We start from the raw sequence: 23,866 nt of genomic DNA, 5'->3' as shown, positions 1-23,866 counted from the left end.
CCTAAAAAACTTTTTTTTAATTTTTTTTTTTTTTTTTTTTGAGAGAGAGAGGAGACACAAAGCAGGCTCCAGGCTCTGAGCGGTCAGCACAGAGCCAGGTGCGGGGCTCCAACTCACAAACCGTAAGATCATGACCTGAGCTGAAGTCAGACGCTTAACCAATGGAGCCACCCAGGCGCCCCAAAAAGTTTTAAATTTTTTTTTTTAATTATTTTTCTAAGCAAAGATCACAAAGACCTTGCCTCATGTTTTATTCTATATATATTTTTTAACCTTTTATTTATTTTTGAGACAGGAAGAGACACAGCATGAACAGGGGAGGGTCAGAGAGAAGGAGACACAGAATCCAAAACAGGCTCCAGGCTCTGAGCTGTCAGCACAGAGCCCGACGCGGGGCTCGAACTCACAGACCACGAGATCATGACCTGAGCCGAAGTCAGCTGCTCAACTGACTGAGCCACCCAGGCGCCCCAAGAAGTTTTAAATTCTTAAGACCCTTGTGTTAAAAGGTACAAATTGTGATACCCTAGAAATCTACCTGTAGACGGTCCTTTTTTCCTGCCAGCACAGTCCTCTTACCAATAACCTAAATAGTATGTATTTTTTCCATTACCTCCTTTCAAAGTTTGGGGCCCCTCTCTAGGAGACATTTCTGGTAGTAATCTTTTTTTTTTTTTTTAATTTTTTAACCTTTATTGATCTTTGAGACAGAGAGCATGAACGGGGGGAGGTTCAGAGAGAGAGGGAGACACAGAATCTGAAACAGGCTCCAGGCTCTGAGCTGTTAGCACAGAGCCTGACGCAGGGCTCGAACTCACGGACTGTGAGATCATGACCTGAGCTGAAGTCGACGCTCAACCGACTGAGCCACCCAGGCGCCCCGGTAGTAATCCTTTTTAAATTTTTTTTTGTTTTTAACGTTTTATTTTTGAGACAGAGAGAGGCAGAGCATGAACAGGGGAGGGGCAAAGAGAGAGGGAGACAGAATCGGAAGCAGGCTCCAGGCTCCAGAGCCATCAACCCAGAGCCCGACGCGGGGCTCGAACTCACGGACCGCGAGATCGTGACCTGAGCTGAAGTCGGACGCTTAACCGACTGCGCCACCCAGGCGCCCCAGTAATCCTTTTTAAAACACTGGGTAAATTGAAGAAAGAGAGAAGCCTACAGAGACATAAAAGATGAAATTTGCATCATACATTTGTACCAGCAAATGTATGTAAGCAAAATTTAGTACTCATTTTGTAGCTGATAACAGTCAGTTGTTGCAAAAGGTCCTACAATGGCCTCTAAAACAAAGCTTTTTCTTTGCACTTATGGGTCATGCCCGATGAGACTAGTAGTAATGACGGCAGGTATTTATTACCTATTTGCTAGATACACTACGCACTTACCTTGTATGATCTCATTTAATCTTCACAACAAATTTAAGATTGTAAGTACTATTGAGACTCTAATCCTACCACTATTACACATCCTGCCATGAGAAATGGCCCTCAAGAGTCATTAGGGACAACAAAAACATAAGGGGTAAAATGAAAACTACAAAACATTTCCTGGCGCCGCTGTAAGGAATGCTACATCACCTTTGGGCTGCAACGCTTTCTCAGCGAGTCTGGTGGGTGGGATCGCGGTTGGTCCAGAAGAGGCCCCTTCTCTGGGCATCTTAGGAGTCTGCGGAAGCCCCGCCCCAACGCACTGCCGGGCTTCCTTCCCCATCCCCCACAAGCCCTTGCGGCTGCCGTGGCCCACCGGACAAAATGGCGGGAGCGGGTGGCAGCGACGGCCAAGCCCTGGCTCCCAGGATGGAGGTAACGGCTGATGCATTTTGGTCAGCTGGTGCTAGGCATTACGGGCAAGGGGAGGAGATCTAGAGAGAAAGAAAAGCCCACCCCAAATTGCCCATTTTTCTCACTAGCTTGCGGTTTGGCCGGGGAGAGGGACGACCCTCAGGGAGTGAATTCTTAAAGTGCTCTTGAGACCCAAGGGCTTAGTTTAAGATCCCACCCATAGCTGGAGCGCAGAAGTGACGCCAAAACCATGCAGAGGCGAGGCTTGCAGGCCTCTCTTGCTTGGCCCTTTTGCTTTGAGGGTAGCCACGCGTGGTCCGGCAGTGCCTACCACGTTTAGTTTAACCTGAAAAATGTTAGGCCCTAATTTAGATGGACAGGTTTTTGTTGTTATTTTCACTGGCTATTTGATTCTCTGTGATCTTATGCACATTTTCTGCCTAGAAATTGCCAACTATCTCACCAGCAGCCTGCATTTCTTAAGTAAAAATGTAAATATGACCTATTTATTGGGCCCCCAAATTTTGACCCACTAACTTAAAAACCAAAGTTGCCGGGCAAATTAAAATACCAATAATATTAAGGTATTTAAATGAATTAGACTTATTCTTGGAATTGGAGCGTTCTAGATTGACTATGGCAAACCAGTATTGGTGGATTCATAGTTAATAAAAAGAATCTTTGAGGTGGTCTAATCCAACCCAATTTTGCAGACAAATAATTAAATGATTTGCCTGAGTGTCCACAGATGATCTAGTACTGTACTAGTTTTACCTCAAATGTCATTACCATAAACAAAACAAAGAAAGGTAAGTAGTGAAAGAAAAAATAAATTTGTACTGCAAAGCCAAATAAAAACTGATTTGATATTGTCCGTTACTTCCTATCATAAGCATCAATAATTAAGAATTAACTGTTACCTTGGTCTAGATCTGTTGGTTGATCTCAACCTAAACTTAAAAATTTTTTAATATTCTAAACCTTTACTGTTTCCAGTAATACTAACAACACACCACTTAACTCTCACCACTATTGCCTTGAGATTGTTTTCTCTGCTTATTTTTTATTACACTTTTTATTACTCCTTAAACCACTACAGATTCATGTAAGGATACTTTCTCTAGTTTTTAAACTCCTGTCCCAGTGGTTATCAAATTTGAGCCATACAAATTGGAACCACTACCCTATCCTATATCAGAGCTCTCCCAACAATCTCAAGTTCATTCCTTTTAGCTCCTTATTTTTTCATCTCTGTAGTAAAGATGTTGAACTTGACCCCCAAGTACACAATCATTTCTAACATTCTATGATTTTGTTTCTTTCTATGTTGTCTTGAATGTTCATTAGCAGGACCTGGAATATACCTCTGAACTAGCCCACTTTTTCCATAAAATATTTTAAATTAATCAGTGGCAGGGGTGAGTGGAATAGATTTCTTCCACCCTACTCAAAGTGGACTAGAAATCACTCAACAAATTCCTCCATCTCTAATTGCATATTCATTTCCTTGTTTTTTCAATAACATTTACCAAGTGTCATGCTCAGTGCTGAAAAGAGAAGACATTCTTTGCCCTCTAGAGGAGAAAAACTATTGCAATCTAATATGATGAATGTTAGGAGGATATGTAGTATATACTACAGGAGTTTAAAGGGGCACCCATTTCAACTTGGAGAAACTAGTAAGCTGAGCCTTGATAAAGAATTAGCTGGGAGAAGAAAGAAAAGAAGGGTATTTCAGGCAGACGGTACAGCATGTGCCAGTGCATTGATGAATGCAAGGAATTCTACATCATTGGATCTTGAGGAGTAAATGGAGATTTGATTAGAATAATAGGCAGTACCTTGATCATAAAGGGTCTGAGGCCTCTAAGGATTTGGGAAATTTTATCATAAGTGTTGTGAAAATCCATTAAAATTTCAGAGCAGGTAAGTACACAGTAAGGTTCAGAAGACTTTAGCCAAGTTAAAACCAGATAGAGCAAGTTAGCGGGCTACTTCAGAATTCAGACAATGTGAGTGATCCAAATGAAAAGAGATAAAGGTTCTGTGGAGGCTAACAGAGTCTATTTGACAGGTATTAGGCCCTCATAGCCTTGTGGGGGTTTTCAGTTTGCCCCCACATGGGATGATACCATAATAGAATTAAAGTGGAAAAGAAGTCTCTCATTTGGCTAATTTATGGTGATAACATTACTAGAAGAATGGAGGCTCCTTTGGCTTTCCTTCCTACACTAAGAAGTCAGAGTAATTTCAGCTAATCGTTCTGAGTTTCTCACGGACTAGGAAAATCATTCAGTATCTTATAAAAAGGAAAAAAAATTTTTAATGTTTTATTTATTTTTGAGAGCAGGAGAAAGAATGGGAGCAGGGGAGGGAAAGAGAGAGGGGGAGACGCAAAATCCGAAGCAGGCTCCAGGCTCTAAGCTGTCAGCACAGAGCCTGATGCAGGGACTAAAACTCACGAGCTGTGAGATCATGACCTGAGCCAAAGTCGGATGCTTAACCAAATGAGCCACCCAGGCACCCCCCTTTTTAAAAAAATTATTAGATCAGGTGTTTAAGTTGTAATCTAGGCTTGTATCTGGGGCCTTTTGGAAATCAACCTAAAGTTTCTAGTTGTTCCTTAAATAGTTTTACTTATAAAGGACTTCAATAATTCAAATATAATTTCCTAGAAAATGTACATTCAGATGATTAGCAAAACAAAATAATAGTTGTCAAATTTAAAATTATATGTCATGCTGAACTGATTTGATTTTGAAGAACTCTCTCATAGGCATTTTATGTTTTATAATTTAGATCATAGAAATGAGTGATGAGTTAAGAAGCAAGCAAGAAATTGTGAATGGATTGAATATATTTTTGGAAGAAAATGGTATGTTTTCAAAAGTTTATTCCTTTAAAAGACATTTTTGGTTTTAAATTTGCTTTCATTTTATCTAAAGATGTTGATAAATAACAGCAAGTTAACTTGCAGGACAATGATCCTATTCTGCCCCAAAATATATTTTAAGTAATTCACTAATAATAATATCAAAAAACATTTCTGTGTGTCTTTATATATAAATAGCTAAATGTACATAAGTTCCTTATTACCTATTTTTAAGTTCCTTGCACTTTTTTGGATCTGTCTCCTTAGCTTCCCTAATTACATAAAAAGAACTATCATAGATTAAACATTTTCCCACATGCATAGTGACGATCCTTGATGTCCCACATAAAAAGTAAGATTCCCCTCCATACATGTAGTTTCTAATTTGTCAAAGATTTTTTATAGGCACAATCAGATTGTAGCTATTTTTTCCACTTAAAACCAAAATTGAATGTACAGCACTTCTCTGCTTCCAAAGTTGGAAGAAGGATACTTCATATTTTCTAGATTTCTTCAGATGAGAAGTTTGAGGATGCCCTGTATATACTAGTGTAAGAGTATGGCCCCAAGTCAACACTTCTCAAAACTTTACTGTGCATTTGAATCTTTTGGACATCTTCCTAAAATTCATGTCTGATTCAGTAGTTCTGGAGTAGGATCTGATATTCTGACATTTCTACTGGCTCAGATAGTCTGGAGTAGGATCTGATATTCTGCATTTCTCACATTTCTATTTGTTAACACAATTTATGTGCACTGGGTTAATAAGAGTGCATATAATCCTTTGGCTAAATGCTAGATTCTTGAAATAGAATACAGATACATTTTTTAATACAAACATATACTGAAAATCAAATAATCAGAATTATGACTCTGTTTATGGTTCTCTATTCTCAATTTCCATTGGGAAGTTAGATTTAGATTTTCTTAGGGGACATCATTCTTTATTTAAGAAGTTGGACTTCTATATTCTCAGAAATGTTACTGAGGTAGCTGGCTCCAAAATGGCCCCCATCAATTCTTACCTTCTTGTACCCACAAGCCATTCCCCCATTAAGAGGTGAAGAATGTTCCTCCACTTCTTTGAATCTGAGCTAGTTTATGATTACTTTGGCCATTAGATTATAAGTGACACTATATGCCTTCTAAGACAAAGTCATAGAAGCTTCGTAGCTTTCCTGCAGGCTTGCTTGAAACAGCTTCCCTGGGGAACTCAGAAGAAGTCATTCTTTCTACGTTGAGTCTGTTTTAGAAAACACAAGCTAGCCAGGTGGAGAAAAGATGCTTGACTACTTTTTTCCCAGTTGTTGAACTATCCTAAGCTCAGGTGTCAGACATTGAGGGAAGATGCCTTCAGATGTCTCTAGCCTCAGCTATCATCTGTTTACAACTATATGAAACACCCCCAGTGAGAACTGCCCAGCTGAGCTCTTCAGCCCTCAGAACCACAAAAGATAAATTGTTAAACCACTAAGTTTTGAGGTGGTTTTTAAAAATTTTTTAATGTTTATTTATTTTGAGGGAGAGAGAGACAGAGTGCGAGCAGGGGAGGGGCAGAGAGACAGGGAGACACAAAATCTGAAGCAGGCTCCAGACTGAGCTGTCAGCACAGAGCCCGCGTGGGACTGGAACTCATGAAATGTGAGATCCTGACCTGAGCCTAAGTCAGACACTGAGCTGACTGAGCCACCCAAGCGCCCCTGAAGTGGTTTATTATACAGAGACAGAACACTTATATTATGCCAGTTTGAGGAGACTTATTATTAAAATGTTCTGTTGATCTTTCAGAAAATGATCAATATAGGAGTTGCAAATTCATCTGAAATTTTCATACAAAATATTGTAGTCTTTTTTAATATAAATTTATTTATGAAATATCTGGCGTTTTAATTTCTTCTCATAAAAATGTTCTAGCATTAAGGAATTTATATTTATGTTTTGTGATCATGCTTTTGAGATTGGAGATAATACTACTTTTGAGGATTATTTAAATATCTGATTTTCAGCTCTTCCACATATCATGAGAATTTTCCATTTTCACCTGTCCATGTTGTCACCTATCCATGGGATCAAACTATGAGTGAGAAAAAGATTAATATTGTTTACTGAATATTAACTTTTCTTTTTTCTTTGATTCATGCTATGATTTGTCTATATATTGCTCTCCACAATAGTTTCTTAAAGGAATCTCCTTTGGGCACTTTACCACTTTCATAAAGAATGATTTTAGTGACATTTTAAAATTTATTCACTCCATTTTTATCAGACATCTGTCATAAACCACCTTAGGGAATTCAAGACCCAGAGGGAGTCAAAATTAAATAAAACATAATCTCTGCCTTTAGGAAGATTTAGTCTATTAAAAGAGAATAGTCCACAAATAACTCTATTAGAATCAGTATTTTTGAATGAGAGGAATAAAAATGCAGGGAAGTTCAGAATAAATGAAAATCACATCAGTAAGGGTGATCAGCTTCACAAAGAAAATTGCACAGCTGGGCTGTGGGCTGGGAATTTATCTTGTAGGCATGGTTTTTTGTTTGCTTTATTTTTTCCCACTTCTCACTTTTAATGAAATATTTTCACATTCTTTCATCATGGGTTATATTATGTTGAGTATACTTTTAACATAATTTTTATTCCATTTATTTAAATTTTAAAAAAGCAGTTCACCCATTTTTCCAACTCCCCACCCCTAGCCTCTACAACCACCAATTTGCAATCTGTACCTATTAGTTTTTTAGATTCCACATATAAGAGATCACATGGTATTTATCATTCTCTGACTTATTTCACTTAGCATAATACCTTCTAGGTCCGTCCATGTTATTACAACTGACAAATGTTACAAATGTTTTTTATGGCTAAATAATATTCCATTATATATATAAACCACAATTTTTAATCCATTCATTCATTAGTAGACACTTAGGTTGCTTACATATTTTGGCTTGGTAAATAATGCTACAGTGAACATGGGGGTGCATATATCTTTTCAAATAAGAGTTTTATTTTTGAGGGGATATATACCCAGAATAGGGATTGTTGGACCATATGGTAATTATGTTTTTAATTTTTTTAGGAATCTCTATACTGTTTGCATGTGGTTGTACCAATTTACATTCCCATCAGCAGTGCACAAGGGTCCCCTTCTCTCCACATCCTTGCCTACACTTGTTATTTCTTGTCTTTTTGACAACTATTCTAATAGGTGCGAGGTGATATCTCATTGTGGTTTTTATTTACATTTCCCTGATGATTAATGGTGTTGAGCATCTTTTCATGTACACGTGAGCATCTGTATGTCTTCTTTGGAAAAATGTCTGTTCAGATACCCTGCCCATTTTTTAATTGGTTTGTTTGCTTTTTAAAGGAAAAAAAATAGGAACAGGAAAGAAAAGGTGACTTGAACACTGTTTATTTCCAAAAAGGACTTGCAATGATTACCATTAAAGAACAAATAAAATGAGATCAAAACCATTAACATAGATGAAGACATTCAAATTAAATAGTAAAGGAAAAAGAAAGTGAAAGAATACAGAAAAGACAAGATGAAAATGCTCTCTGGGTGGAGAGCACAGCCAGAGTCAATAGGAAGAAAGGAAGAGGCCCTCGGGTTGGAGGGAACCTGTATTGTTTGATCACTGCCAAAGTTCTTCCCTTTCTCCTCCTCACCCATACCTTATAGGACTCTGCACTAATAATTAATCCCAGTGCCTGGACATCCTTCAGCTGGCCAAAATCTCCTGTGTGTGTGTGTGTGTGTGTGTGTGTGTGTGTGTGTTTTCCAAAACAGTGAGGTAAACTCTAAACCCTAGCACTTATTTTGTTTGCCATTTATTTAATGCTTAGTATACTTAGTATTAAAGTCACTTAGTATTGTAATTTTTCTTGGGTATAATTTTATCTCTGCTTATCTTTATCACCTAGCATGGTGCCTAACCCACAAAACAATCTATAATTATCTGTATATTTGAATGATGACATTTTATTTAGCACACTCTCCCTTTAATTTCAAATCTGGAGGTATTGACAAACCAATACTATTCTTACTCCCCATCCAAAGGAGAGTCCTAGGAAATAAGATTAGAGGTTCATTTGGAAGCAAATTTTGAAGGGCCTTGAATATCAGGCTAAATATTTTCAACTTTAGTAAGAGCAGCTAAAAATTTTTTTTTTTTTTTTATGCATCAAAAATTGGTTTATTTATTTTTTTTTATTTTTTAATATATGAAATTTACTGTCAAATTGGTTTCCATACAACACCCAGTGCTCATCCCAAAAGGTGCCCTCCTCAATACCCATCACCCACCCTGCCCTCCCTCCCACCCCGCCCTCCCTCCCACCCCCCATCAACCCTCAGTTTGTTCTCAGTTTTTAACAGTCTCTAATGCTTTGGCTCTCTCCCATTCTAACCTCTTTTTTTTTTTTTTTTTTTTTTTTCCTTCCCCTCCCCCATGGGTTTCTGTTATGTTTCTCAGGATCCACATAAGAGTGAAACCATATGGTATCTGTCTTTCTCTGTATGGCTTATTTCACTTAGCATCACACTCTCCAGTTCCATCCATGTTGCTACAAAAGGCCATATTTCATTTTTTCTCATTGCACGTAGTATTCCATTGTGTATATAAACCACAATTTCTTTATCCATTCATCAGTTGATGGACATTTAGGCTCTTTCCATAATTTGGCTATTGTTGAGAGTGCCGCTATAAACATTGGGGTACAGGTGCCCCTATGCATCAGTACTCCTGTATCCCTTGGATAAATTCCTAGCAGTGCTATTGCTGGGTCATAGGGTAGGTCTATTTTTAATTTTCTGAGGAACCTCCACACTGCTTTCCAGAGCGGCTGCACCAATTTGCATTCCCACCAACAGTGCAAGAGGGTTCCTGTTTCTCCACATCCTCTCCAGCATCTATAGTCTCCTGATTTCTTCATTTTGGCCACTCTGACTGGCGTGAGGTGGTACCTGAGTGTGGTTTTGATTTGTATTTCCCTGATAAGGAGCGACGTTGAACATCTTTTCATGTGCCTGTTGGCCATCCGGATGTCTTCTTTAGAGAAGTGTCTATTCATGTTTTCAAGAGCAGCTAAAAATTTTTAAGCAGGGAAGTAACATAATCAGAACTGTGTGTTAAGAATATTAATTTAAAACATGTTGAAAATGAATTGGAATGGATAAGAATAGAGATGAGGTTAGTTGAAAAAAATCACACTGCAAAATTCCATTTACATTATATCTTAAGTGTCTTAGTAATCTCATGTTCATTGTGTTCATTCAACATAGAAGAAGTTTCTTTAGAAGAGCTTGAAGAATTTGACATTCTTGAGGTATAAAAATACATTATTCAAAACTTAAATTCAATCAAAGTAAATTTTAAGGCATATATTTTTATTTTGTATTTTTCAGTTCTAAATGATTTTTTTTTTCAAAACTTTATTTTATTTTTTTTTAGTAATCTCTATACCCAATGTGGAGCTTGAACTCATGACCCGAGGTCAAGAGTTGCATGTTCTTCTGACTGAGCCAGCCAGGGACCCCTTCATTTTTCAGCCAGTAAAATGTGTTAATTAGTGACTCTGGATGATGATCAAACCATACTTAACAAGAATGTCGAGTTCATGGTGCACATGGACAAAAAGATGCTTTAAATTCATTTAATTTACCTTGATTTTCATAATAGCAAATTTCTGATGTTTTGCCTGGGGGAAATGTATATTTTATTATCCTTCTCTATAGCCTTTCTGGGCTCCATATTCTTATTGTAGTCTCTATACTTTCTCCTGCGTTCTACAGAGGCCTGAATATTTCCAGATCACCTCTTGTTTGTTCTTTTCTTTCCCAACTACCAATTATACTTACTCTCTCTTAATTTGGTTGATCTTGGCCAATTGTTAAAAAGAATTAGGTTGAAAGGGACTTGTATCAATGTGAATGATATAAAGATACATTCTTTCATAACGGGAGAAAAACTATGGTGTGGATGACTAGGATATTTGGATTTTAAAAGGAATCAGTTGCCCTGAAATTAATCTCTATAAATAATTGAATTTCAGGCAATTTAGGGATATACATTTTGGGAGAGAATTGCATACTCTCATATACATGTTAACCCTGATCCTAATATGCATTTTTCTTTTCCCCAAAGGAGGAAGAAACAGAAACTATAAGTGAAGATGGTAGTTCAAAAGAAGCACATGATATGTCAGTGAAATACACAAATTTCTTTAAAATCTATAACTTTATTCAAATATAAGACATATATGTCCTATATTTACGAATCACCAGTAGAGTAGAATGTGGGCCTTTGAGTTGGAAAGCTTCAGGTTTAAATTCCAGCTTTATCTTTTATTAGCTCTGTTACTGTAGACTATTCAACTTCTATGTGTATCCTCTGTGTTGTATGGGGAAAATAATTTACTTTGCCAAGTTTTGTAAAGACAAAATAAGGGAAATGTAAAGCAACTAGTACAATACCTAGGACATAGTAGATACTCAGTGAATATGAGTTCACATCCCTTATTCTTTTGTCCTATTTCTTAAGGGAATATAACAGTTAAAAACCAAAGCATTTTATTTATTTTTTGCCTGCTTGCCTTGCCCTTCCTTCCTTCCTTCCTTCCTTCCTTCCTTCCTTCCTTCCTTTTTTTAAAAAGTATTTTAAAAATGCTTAATCTTTCACTGTGCACTGAAGTATAACAAATGTATATCATTTTTGGTAAGTAACTCATCATGACAGTATCTTAGAGTCAGAAACCATTAATGATTAGATGCTGACAATAATTTGATAGTATGAATTTACAGTTAATTTTCTACTAAGCTAATGAAAGAGAGCTCCTGTGTAGTTAAAAATAATTTATATTTTCATTGAAGTTTGCTGTACTATATGGATATTTTTGGTCTGATTATTCCTAACTCTTCAAAGAAAAGAAGAGAACATTTTGAAGGTCCATTTCAAGCATCTCTGGAAATGTATTGAATTTCTTTATCTTTTTCTTCTCAAATTTTTCTCTTACTGATAACTCCATTTTAGAAACAGATTGCATCAACTCTCAATGACATAAAGTATCTTTCTAAGCCAGATCTGAAACCACTGTCACTGTAATAACCTACTTGGGGTGCATAAGTTTTATATATTTCCGGGAGCAAATCGACAATTCATGAAAGCTCTTCTTCCAGCTTCTCCGTGTTTTGAATAAGCAGATCATCTTTATTTCAACAAAATGCTTTAACTGGGTGACAGTATTGAAGAATTTAAAAGTTACATGTAACCTAGAGATTGTACCAAATCTTTTGAACTCAGAATGGAATGAAGTAGAAAAGTGAGAGTAGGGACTAAAGCTCTCCAAGGGTTCAGGGTAATAATAAAATAGTTAAAATTAATTCAAAACTTATATTTACTAGATACTATTCTAAGCCCTTTGCATATGTTTTTTTTTTAAGATTTATTTATTTTAGAGAGAGCACAAGCAGGGAAGGGGCACAGAGAGAGGGGGACAGAAGATCCAAAGCGGACTCTGCGCTGACAGCAGCGAGCCTCATGTGGGGCTTAAACTCACAAACCATGAGATCATGACCTGAGCTGAAGTTAGACGCTCAACCAACTGATCCTCCCAGGCACTCCAAGCCCTTTATATATGTTAACTCATTTAGAGAACTAGACATTGCCTGAATTGTAAGTACAGCTTTTAGGTGATTTGAAGTGAAAATGAGGACTGCTTAAAAAGAAAAAAAAAAGAGGCATCCCCACAAACATATTTTTCCATCTGTTTCCATCTTTTCTCTCACATACACATTATATGTACTTCATTTTATATGTTGTCTTCTCCATCTTTCTTGTGTGCCCACACGCTTCTCTGTTCACATGTTTTGTCTTATGTATATATATGCTTTTAGCACACATGCATCTGTATACATATAATCACTATTGCACACTGCGCTCAATCTCCCAAGTCAGGAATATGGCAGCTGTTTTAACATCTCCATGATCATCTTGTCCATTCTACCTCCAAAAAGCTCTTGAATTGCTTCACTCATCAAAACTACTGTCCTAGTCCAAACTCTAATCACTTTTGGCCTCAACCATATTGAAAGACCTCTTTTTTTCTTTAGTCCTACCTACTTATTCATATTTCCTGTTGCTACCAAAGACTCTCAAATACAAATCTAATCAAACCATTCTTCTTGCTTATAATCATTGTTATAAATCAAAATTCTTAGTATGATGTATCAAGCACGTCATAGCCTGGCTTCTATATTTTCAGTTCATTTCCAATCATTTTTTTTTCTTCTACCCCAAGTTTTGACATGCTAAATTGCTTGACATTTTCTAAAATACTCCTTGGTTTTCCTGCTTTTCTACACATTCCTCTCTTTAGAATATCTGTCTCCCTACTTTCTGCTACCTGCTACCTCCTGCTCCACTCTATCCCAGGTCAGTTCAGAGTCACCCATCAAACTTTGATTTATCCTGCAACACTCAAAATTAATGTTAATTCTTGAGAATTAATTCTTGATCTTCTTGAGCAAATTGAGCATTCTCTCCCTATTATGTTTTCATAGCATCTTGTACCTATTTTACCATCCTTGCCACCTCACCTATTTTCACATTATACACTTCTTTATATATAGTTCCTCTCTCTGAATATATATTTCCTCCTTTTTTACATGACCTTCCTTTTTTTCCTACTGTATAAAAATATATAGGTTTCTAAATACATCAATATTGTTTACATGTATAATTTTATAATATATAAGATAAAAATTATGTGTCCATCATCCCCACCAAATTTTGACACCTGAAGGACAAGCCATATTTTGTTTTTATCTTTAGAGCCTTTAAAACATCCTGGTACACTGGAATCACTAAATGGAATTTATTTATTTATTTTACAGTTATTTGTTAAGGGCTTTTATATACCAGGAGTGTTTTAGATGCTAAGAAATAGAGAACAAACCACACCAAAGCTCTGGCCTTCAGAGACTTTATACTCTATGCTTAATGATTGTCTTAATCAATTGATGTAAACTTCCTAAACCCACATCTTCAAGTACAGAAAATATACAATTATTAAGCAGAGATTTTAGTGAAGTCATTTACTTATGTCACTTTACAAATTAATCTGAATTATTATATTCTAAATGTTAATCTGAATTAATGCTATTCCATTTTTTTAATAGTGTAAGAACACCTCAAAAAGTGTCCCTCAGGAGTATCTCATCAATGACAGATGAAGAGGTTAGGATTAAATTAACTAAGAAATTTGTCAACTTTAGTAACTAAATGAAAAAAAAGTAAAATTTTACCACTAATTAATTATTAATAACATATTAATGATTTTATTAGTAATTAGTGTTATAAGAATTTAAGCTACTCTCCTGACATTTTTTTTAGAATCTCAGGTAATTTCCTTTTTTTATGTGTTTGTGTATTTGTAAACATATTGTCTGTGTCACAAAATGAGAACAGCCTTAAATGTATGTATATACAGTTGAGACAGGGATTATTTACTACTGTGTTGTGGTGCCTCAAGGAGGCTGCCAGAAGTTCTCTTCAACTTCATATTTATTTATGAGTTAATTCAAACATACCAGAATATAATAGACTTTTATGCTCACCGTTTAGGTTTAATCAAGTTAGCCGTATTTTCTTTAAATTCAAGGATCTAAAGTGTGGTCCTTGGCCTAGCAGCATTAACATATCACCTGGGAGTTTATTAGAAATGCAGAATCTCAGCCTACCCCCCATTCCCAACCTATTGAATCACAATTCTGTGTTTTAACAAAATTCCTTAGCTATTTGAAACTTTGCTGTAAATCCTTTTTTTTTAACTTTTTAAATTATTTTTCAACGTTTATTTATTATTGAGAGACAGAGAGACACAGAACATGAGCAGGGGAGGGGCCGAGAGATGGAGAGAGAATCTGAAGCAGGCTCCAGGTTCTGAGCTGTCAGCACAGAGCCCAACGCGGGGCTCGAACTCACAAACCACGAGATCATGACCTGAGCTGAAGTCAGATGCTTAACCAAGTCGGACGCTTACCCAACTGAGCCACCCAGACTCCCTGTAAACCCTTTTTTAAAAAAGGTTTATTTAATTTTGAGAGAGAGAGAGAGTGCGGGAGGTGCAGAGAGGTCAGGGGCAGAGGATACAAAGTGGGCTCCATGCTGTCAGCGCAGAGCCCAATGCAGGGCTCAGACTCAGAACTGTGACATCATGACTTGAGCCAAAGTGAGACGCTCAGCTGACTGAGCCACCCAGGTGTCTCTTCTGTAAATCCTTTTTAAAAGGAAGATATAGTTTTGTTGATGGTTTCCTTTGCAGTGCAGAAGCTTTTTATCTTCATGAGGTCCCAATAGATCATTTTTGGTTTTAATTCCCTCCTTGCCTTTGGAGATGTGTCAAGTTAAGAAATTGCTGCGGCTGAGGTCAGAGAGGCTTTTTCCTGTTTTCTCCTCTAGGGTTTCGATGGTTTCCTGTCTCACATTCAGGTCCTTCATCCATTTTGAGTTTATTTTTGTGAATGGTGTAAGAAAGTGGTCTGGTTTCATTCTTCTGCATGTTGCTGTCCAGTTTTCCCAGCACCATTTGTTAAAGAGATTGTCTTTTTTCCATTGGATATTCTTTCCTGCTTTGTCAATGATTAGTTAGCCATACTTTTGTGGGTTCAGTTCTGGAGTCTCTGTTCTATTCCATTGGTCTATGTGTCTGTTTTTGTGCCAATACCATGCTGTCTTGATGATTACAGCTTTGTAGTAGAGGCTAAAGCCTGGGATTGTGATGCCTCCCGCTTTGGTCTTCTTCTTCAATATTACTTTGGCTATTCGGGGTCTTCTGTGGTTTCATACAAATTTTAGGACTGCTTGTTCTAGCCTCGAGAAGAATGCTTGATAGGGATTGCATTGAACGTGTAGATTGCTTTGGGTAGTATTGACATTTTAACAATATTTATTCTTGCAATCCATGAGCACAGAATGTTTTTCCATTTCTTTATATCTTCTTCAATTTCCTTCATAAGCTTTCTATAGTTTTCAGCATACAGATCTTTTACCTCTTTGGTTAGGTTTCTTCCCAGGTAGTTTATGATTCTTGGTGCAATTGTGAATGGGATCAGTTTCTTTATTTGTCTTTCTATTGCTTCATAATATTAGCATATAAGAATGCAACTGATTTCTGTACATTAATTTTGTATCCTGCGACTTTGCTGAATTCATGTATCAGTTCTAGCAGACTTTTGGTGGAGCCTGTTGGGTTTTCTATGTATAATATCATGTCATCTGCAAAAAGTGAAAGCTTGACTTCATCTTTGCCAATTTTGATGCCTTTTATTTCCTTTTGTTGTCTGATTGCTGATGCTAGAACTTCCAACACTACATTAAACAACAGCGGTGAGAGTGGACATCCCTGTCGTGTTCCTGATCTCAGGGGGAAAGTTCTCAGTTTTTCCCCATTGAGGATGATACTAGCTTTGGGCTTTTCATAAATGGCTTTTATGATGTTTCAGTATGTTCCTTCTATCCCGACTTCCTTGAGGGTTTTTATTAAGAAAGGATGCTGAATTTTGTCAAATGCTTTTTCTGCATCAGTGACAAGATCATATGGTTCTTATCTTTTCTTTTATTAATGTGATATATCACATTGATTTGCGAATATTGAACCAGCCCTGCAGCCCAGGAATGAATCCCACTTGATCATGGTGAATAATTCTTTTTATATGCTATTGAATTTGATTTGCTAGTATCTTGTTGAGAATTTTTGCATCCATATTCATCAGGGATATTGGCCTGTAGTTCTCTTTTTTTGCTTGGTCTCTGTCTGGTTTGGGAATCAAAAAAAGATATTTGCAAATGATATATCAGACAGAGGGCTATTATCCAAAATCTATAAGGAACTCACCAAACTCCACACCCAAAAACCAAATAATCCAGTGAAGAAATGGGCAGAAGACATGAATAAACACTTCTCTAAAGAAGACATCCAGATGGCCAACAGGCACAGGAACAGATGCTCAACGTCACTCCTCGTCAGGGAAATACAAATCAAAACCACACTCAGATACCACCTCACGCCAGAGTGCTAAAATGAACAAATCAGGAGACTGTAGATGCTGGAGAGGATGTGGAGAAACAGGAACCCTCTTGCACTGTTGGTGGGAATGCAAATTGGTGCAGCCACTCTGGAAAACAGTGTGGAGGTTCCTCAAAAAATGAAAAATAGATCTACCCTATGACCCAGCAATAGCACGGCTAGGAATTTACCCAAGGCATACAGGAGTGCTGATGCATAGGGGCACTTGTACCCCAATGTTTACAGCAGCACTCTCAACAATAGCCAAATTATGGAAAGAGCCTAAATGTCCATCAACTGATGAATGGATAAAGAAGTTGTGGTTTGTATATACAGTGGAATACTATTTGGCAATAAGAAAGAATGAAATATGGCGTTTTGTAGCAATGTGGATGGGACTGGAGAGTGTTATGCTAAGTGAAATAAGTCATACAGAGAAAGACAGATACCATATGTTTTCACTCTTATGTGGATCCTGAGAAACTTTAAGCCATGGGGGAGGGGAAGGAAAAAAAAAGAGAGGGAGGGAGGGAGGGAGGCAAACCATAAGAGACTCTTAAAAACAGAGAATAAACTGAGAGTTGATGGGGGGTGAGAGGGAGGGGAAAGTGGGTGATGGGCATTGAGGAGGGAACCTGTTGGGACGAGCACTGGGTGTTGTATGGAAACCAATTTGACAATAAGTTTCATATTTAAAAAAAGAGGAAGATATATATCCAGCAAAACTTGCTCCCCTCCCATGCTATTTACTTCCCTCTCTCACAACAGGTAATAACTATTCTAAAGTTGATATGTATCCTTTTTGTCCATAGTTTAAATTTTTATCACATAGTTTTGTATCACTAATTACACACATGCACACAGACTTTTTAAACTTTATATAATATATAAATGCAGAGTTTTTTCTGCAACTTTTTCACTTGAACGGTATTTTTGAAGTTTATCCACGTCAGTCAGGAAATTCTTAACTTGCCCTAGTGTTAACAAGATTTTCTCTCATGTTTTCTTTCAACAGTTCTTCTACTTTGTTTTTCATACGTTAGAGTCACCAGAAATTAAAAAGATGATTTTATTGAGGGTATTGCAGGAGTGACAACATTCATTAGGAACATCTCAAAAGAAGGGGACCTGAATTTTATAAAGGCAGGTAAACAAGGAAGTTATAGTCACTGAGGAGGGGTAGAAGTGGGTCATATCTGGCAATAAGTTAGAACAGAGTGATCTTTTGTAGTTAATTGGTTCTGGAAACACAAAAAAAGTGGAGGGATTTTTCAACTACCACTCCTTTCAGAGAACACAGGGTTCAGCTAAAGTTCAACATTGCCACACTTAAGAATTGAGTTCATCTAGGGCGCCTGGGTGGCGCAGTGGGTTAAGCGTCCGACTTCAGCCAGGTCACAATCTCGCGGTCGGTGAGTTCGAGCCCCGCGTCAGGCTCTGGGCTGATGGCTCGGAGCCTGGAGTCTGTGTCTCCCTCTCTCTCTGCCCCTCCCCCGTTTGTGCTCTGTCTCTCTCTGTCCCAAAAATAAATAAAAAACGTTGAAAAAAAAAAAAAAAGAAAAAAAGAATTGAGTTCATCTAGAATTTATTTTGTATGTATTCAAATATTTTTTATCATCCAGATTATCAGTTTTCAGTTATCCTAATGATATTTATTACTGAGGCATATCCTACCTCCACTGATTTTTGAATTCCCTATTCTATTTCATTGGTTTTGTTTGTCTTAGAGTTAATACACAGTTTTTAATTATTATAGCTTTAGAAAATAAACCTGTTACAAATGTTCTTGAAAAGAACATCCATTTGTTGAGTGCGGATTTATACACACACACACACACACACACACACACACACACTACATACACCCTTTCATTAGATCAGCTGAGGCTTGTTAATTGTGTTAACACAAACATGCATGAACTTTTGCTTTTTTGTTAGATACTGAGTACTGAAAGAGGATGTTAAAATGTTTTACTGTGATTGTGGATGTTTTTACTTTTGGTTCCAGTGGAAGGTTTTTGTGTATTTGTTTTGTACTAATTTGAAAGTTACACTCTGGTTTTGTTTTGGTTTTATCCCCATTAAGTGCCTAGGGACCATGCACATTTAGATATTTAGTAAACCATGTATATGACTTGGAGCAGAGGATGTAGCTGAAAATGCAGACTTGAAATAATTGTTGTGTAAGTGAAGCCTCTGGTGTAGATAAGTTATTCAAAGAGCATACTGAGAGGAAGAAAATTTAGAACTACATTTATTTATACATTTATTTAGAAAATAAGAATGGAATCCTGAGCAACACTAATATTTTAAGGAACAGGATGAGCCCATCTATATTGTTGAGATGAGGCAACCAAAAAAAAAAATTGTTGCAGAGGCAGGGGAGATCAAGTAACAGTCATCCCAAAAGCCAAGGGAAATGATAACTTCAGGAAGAAGGGTAAAGTCAGTATTAAATGCTTAGGAGAGGTCAAATAAGACAAGGATTGCAGAATATCCTTTAGTTTCAATAGGTTAGAGACCATTGGTGAACTTAGCAGGAGTACTTTCAGTAGACCAGAAAGAATGTATATCTTATTTTAGAGGGTTGACAAGTTCATGAGAAAAGAAGAGTGTACACCTGAAGCATAATATAATGAGGATAGAGTGTGTTAGCCAAAGTAGGACACGAAGCCAAGTGAGAATTTTTGTTTTAAATATACTAAAAAAAAAAAAAACCAAAAAAACCACCCTTTGAACATGTTTATATATTAGGAAAGAGGCATAGAGAAGAATGTGTAAAAGTACAGAAGAGAGGGAATCATTAACAGAATAAGATAGATATAGGATCCAGCAGGATAGGAGGAAATAAAGATAGGAACTGATGGAGGGAATGGAGCATTAGGACCACTTTCTAGTGTAGGTGAGGTACACACCTTACCTCTGTTTAATTGCAGAGTGATATACATCATCTAGTAACTTTAATTTTGGGAAACATTTTAACTGCTGGTAGAAGAAAAACAGATTTCATCTTTTCTTCATTTTCTTCATGTCTGTCTAGCTTCTTGTGAGTACTTGAAACTATTTCTCACTGCAAGGAATGGAGACTTCCCTTTAGACCTCAGTCATTTAGTGTTCCAAGAAATTTGGATATTCTTCTCATAGACCATGATTCAGTGTGCCCATGTACATGAAAGTTACATTAGTTTTGGAGGATACCATTTACTGATTTTTCTTTGTCGAGAACTGGGGCATGGAGATATATATATATATATCCCTGCTTCTGAAGGGTTAAAGATCTTCTGAGCTGCCAGTGTATTATCATCACCTATTTTTCATGTCAGGATGATCTGGGATTTCCTTGGAGACTTTTTTCTTTTTCCTTTGTCCTTTTTTTTTTTTTTTTTTAAGTAGGCTCCATGCCCACTGTGGGCCCCAGTTCAGGGCTTGAATCACAACCCTGAGATCAAGACCTGAGCTGAGACCAAGAGTCAGACACTTAACCGACTGAGCCACCCAGGTACTCCACTTGGAGACTTTTAATTCAAAGAATTTATAGGATTCTGTAATGTATCTACATTGTATCTACAGTGTCAGTTTTGCATAATTGTTCCACCTTTTCCAATTTGAATTTTTTTTTAATATGGCAAGGAAAAGGAAGCAGAGCAGAAGCTTATCTATGTTGTTTTATCTAGGTCAACTTCCTCAGAGTTACATATCATTTGAAATAAACAGGTCTTTTTTGTTCACTTCCTGCTCTAAACATATCTAAAAAGTTTCTTACATTGCCTCGATAGTTTTCATAAATCATTTCTCATTCTGGGCTGACTTCAAAGACTCAGTTTTTACAGATTAGTAGTATCACTGCTGTAAATCTGAGCAGTTTACAAAGTACTTTCATATGAATGAGCTTAATCATTCTGTTTTATGTTCATTTCTGTCCTTCATATAGATTCTTGGAAAATATTAAGTCATATGTTTCCTGAGCCATGACATTATTATTTTTATTGAGATCATTGGTAACTATATTGTCAGAAATAGGGTAATAAGTGGATTTTTTGCATCCACTCTTTTTTTTTTTTATCTATAATTGTTCAAGGGTCTTTGACCATGGATTCAAACCTATTTGTATAATAATTTTGAAATATTTTTTTTCTATGGTCCAAGCTGTGTGTTTTCCTTTGTTTGGCTATTGCCCTTTCTCAACCCTGGTATCTGTGAATCTACTGTCTCTCTTTTTTATTCATCTATTACCCCATTGTCTATCACCTTCATTCTCTCTCTCCTTTATAACCTGTTATTATAAAAGCATTATCTGTATTTGCTTCTCTCCTTTTTACCTCCTGTTTGTTTTTTAGATTAATTTGTGTAAGTGTTGCTATTCATTTTAGAGAAGGTGAAAAATTCAAAACCAAAAGGGAAAAGGTTACCTAAATTCCTACCCAGGCCCAATTTCTGTTCTTTTAAAAGGTCTTTTTTTTTTTTTTTTGTATGCACATAGACAGCATTCATGAAATTAAAATAATATTAAACATGGGGGTCTATGTCTTGCTTCCCTGATCAGTAATCATGAACACATTGTCGTATCAGTAAATATGTGTTGCCATTTCAGTTACCAGTTCAGTAAATATGTGTTTACCATATCAGTAAAGATCTGTGTTACCATTTAAATCATAGCATAGTATATCATATAGATTTGTGTGAACTTATTTAAACAATATCGAATTGTTGCATTTTTGTTTGCTTCCAGTTATTTCTCTCCATTATAAACAATGCAGCCCACAAACTTTTTTATAAAAATATGTGCCTATTTATTTGCTTAGGATAAATTTGTAAGATGTGCAATTTTACACCTAAGAATATGACTATTTTAAAAAGATGTTTTATACGTTACCACATTTACTCCCAGAAAAGATGGTAGTAGTTAACTCTCACATCAGCAGTAATTGTCAGTGGAGATTTTACCACACCTTTGCCAATGCCAGTTATCTTTGCTCATCAGGCAAGTAAAATATCTTGCTGTTATTTTAGTATGCATTTTATTGATTACTAGTGAATATGAAATATTTTTGTATGTTAATTGAGCATTCTGTGTCTTCTTTTGTGAATGCCCTGTTCTGTTTTTTACCAATTTCTTTTTCTATTTAGAGTACCAGTAGTTTTATTATTTCTAAAACTACTCTGTTGGAGAGAGTAAAACTTTGTTCTATTTTGTTGAAAATAATATTACCAGTTTATTATTTGTATTTAACTTGATGGTAATATATTTTGCCACAGAGATGTTTTAGGGTTTTATGTAATCAAATATTTTAGAGGCTTTTTAAAATTTTTTTCCCTTGGTATTCTAACAAAAATAATCACAATTAAAAATTATATAAATGTATATTATTTTTTTTTCTGCAACTTTTACATTATTAATGAAAGTCTTTATGAAAATTCATTTGGTATGAGAAATGACATGGATATCTACTTTTCTTTTCTAAAATGTTAGCCATTTGTCTCTTAATAATTCATGTTTACCTGAAATGCCTAGATCATATGCTAAATTATTATGCACTCAAGCATATTAGCTCTATGCCCTTGATTAAGTTACTTAACCTCTGCGCTTTTTTTATCTATAAAATGGAGATAATAAATTTTTTTCAAGAGCTAAATATGTCATTAAATCAAATGTAAATATGAATAAGACATATATACCATTTAACACATTGATTAACTCATACTATATGCCCAATAAATGAGTTATTATTTTTGGTTAACGTTGTTGAGTCTATTTTGTTATCAGATCTAAACTTTTTATAATTATTGCAATATGAGAAATTTTAATATATGGTAGGCCAAATTTTCCATCTTTATGATTCTTTGAAGTCTAAGAGATTATATTCATCTTAATCTATGAAAATTGTATATTTCTTTACTATTCTCTACATATTATATAGATATCTGACTATTCTAAATACTGTTCTTAATTATTTTATCTGTTGTTTTTCCTGAGAATTATTACTAGGAATATTGTCTTTAGTTATCTTTTGTTTCCAATGTAACTACAGTTTCTTAAACTTATAAAATATTTTATTCATTTTCAGAGACTTAATATGAGAATTAAGAAGTTTGGTATAATTACAAATGAAGAATTCAGAAAACCACCAGAAAATTCTTGGTAATTCCTGCCTTTCTAATCTAAAAAGTCTTTTTTTTAATGCAAAATCTGAAATACTTGCTACATGATAGTTGCATAGTTAGAAATTTCTCAAAAAGCTTTTCTTTATTTTTTCCTTAAAGCTTTGGATTCAATATGTCAACTGGTATGTACTGTCCCTATTAAAAGTGAGTGCTTTCAAAATGTTAAAGTAGACATGTGTAGGACATAAACACAATTTATAAGTAATAGGTATCAGAATTATCTTTTTCTTCGGTCAGCCATGGAAAGTCCATACTTTGGTGTTCAACTTTTGCTATCTCTTTTTTTCATGACCCAAAATTTTTGTTTGAATTTAGTCAGTAGGGAAGACCAACAATAGGAAGGATATCAGTTTTCCTGCACATCTTAGCAGCACGTATTCTCTTCCCTTTTCCTTGTTCAAGTGCATTAAATAAAAATGATTCTTTGTTAATTATCTCTTAAGGAGTTGATAAGATAAACTGAAGAGAAAGAAACTAATAATTGGGGAATGAGGAAGGAAGGAAATAGCATGGTTTAATAGAATTATATTAGAAGGTACTGTAAAGTAGGTTTTTTTAAGGATCTTGAGTATAAGAAAAACTGGAAGTGTAAACTGTAGAGGAAATATTTATAAATGGAAGGTCAGCAAATAAAAGTTGAGCAAGATAGCTGCATATGTTACATAACTATATATTGTGTTGCATAATTTTCTTTGAAAGATATAAAAACTTTACATACAGAATATATTACTGGGTTTAATTTTAATTATTGTGGGAGGTTATATAGGATAAGTTTAATCCAAAATAATAGAAGAGGGATGCCTGGGTCGCTTAGATGGTTAAGCATCCGACTCTTGATCTTGGCTCAGGTCGTGATCTCACAGTTCCTGAGATTGCATCCAGTTCTGTGCTGACAGCACAAATCCTGCTTGGGATTCTCTTCCCCTCTCCCTTACCTTCCCCTGCTTGTACTCACTCTCTCTCTCAAAATAAA

The 23,866-nt window shown here is 35.9% G+C and overlaps 1 long non-coding RNA gene across 1 annotated transcript; it reads left to right on the top strand.

The window, feature by feature from the left end:
- The first annotated feature begins 1,748 nt into the window (after window positions 1-1,748).
- Window positions 1,749-22,853, top strand: LOC109274491 (uncharacterized). The gene is made up of 3 exons (XR_002083636.2): window positions 1,749-1,808; window positions 4,587-4,662; window positions 22,797-22,853. It is a non-coding gene; the product is annotated as an uncharacterized LOC109274491 (long non-coding RNA).
- The last annotated feature ends 1,013 nt before the right edge of the window (window positions 22,854-23,866 follow it).

This window comes from Panthera pardus, unplaced genomic scaffold (genome assembly GCF_024362965.1).
Source record: "Panthera pardus isolate Hobbes unplaced genomic scaffold, ASM2436296v1 HiC_scaffold_10, whole genome shotgun sequence".
NCBI classification, from domain to species: Eukaryota; Metazoa; Chordata; class Mammalia; order Carnivora; family Felidae; genus Panthera; species Panthera pardus.
This window is presented reverse-complemented; position numbering and strand designations above follow the sequence as displayed.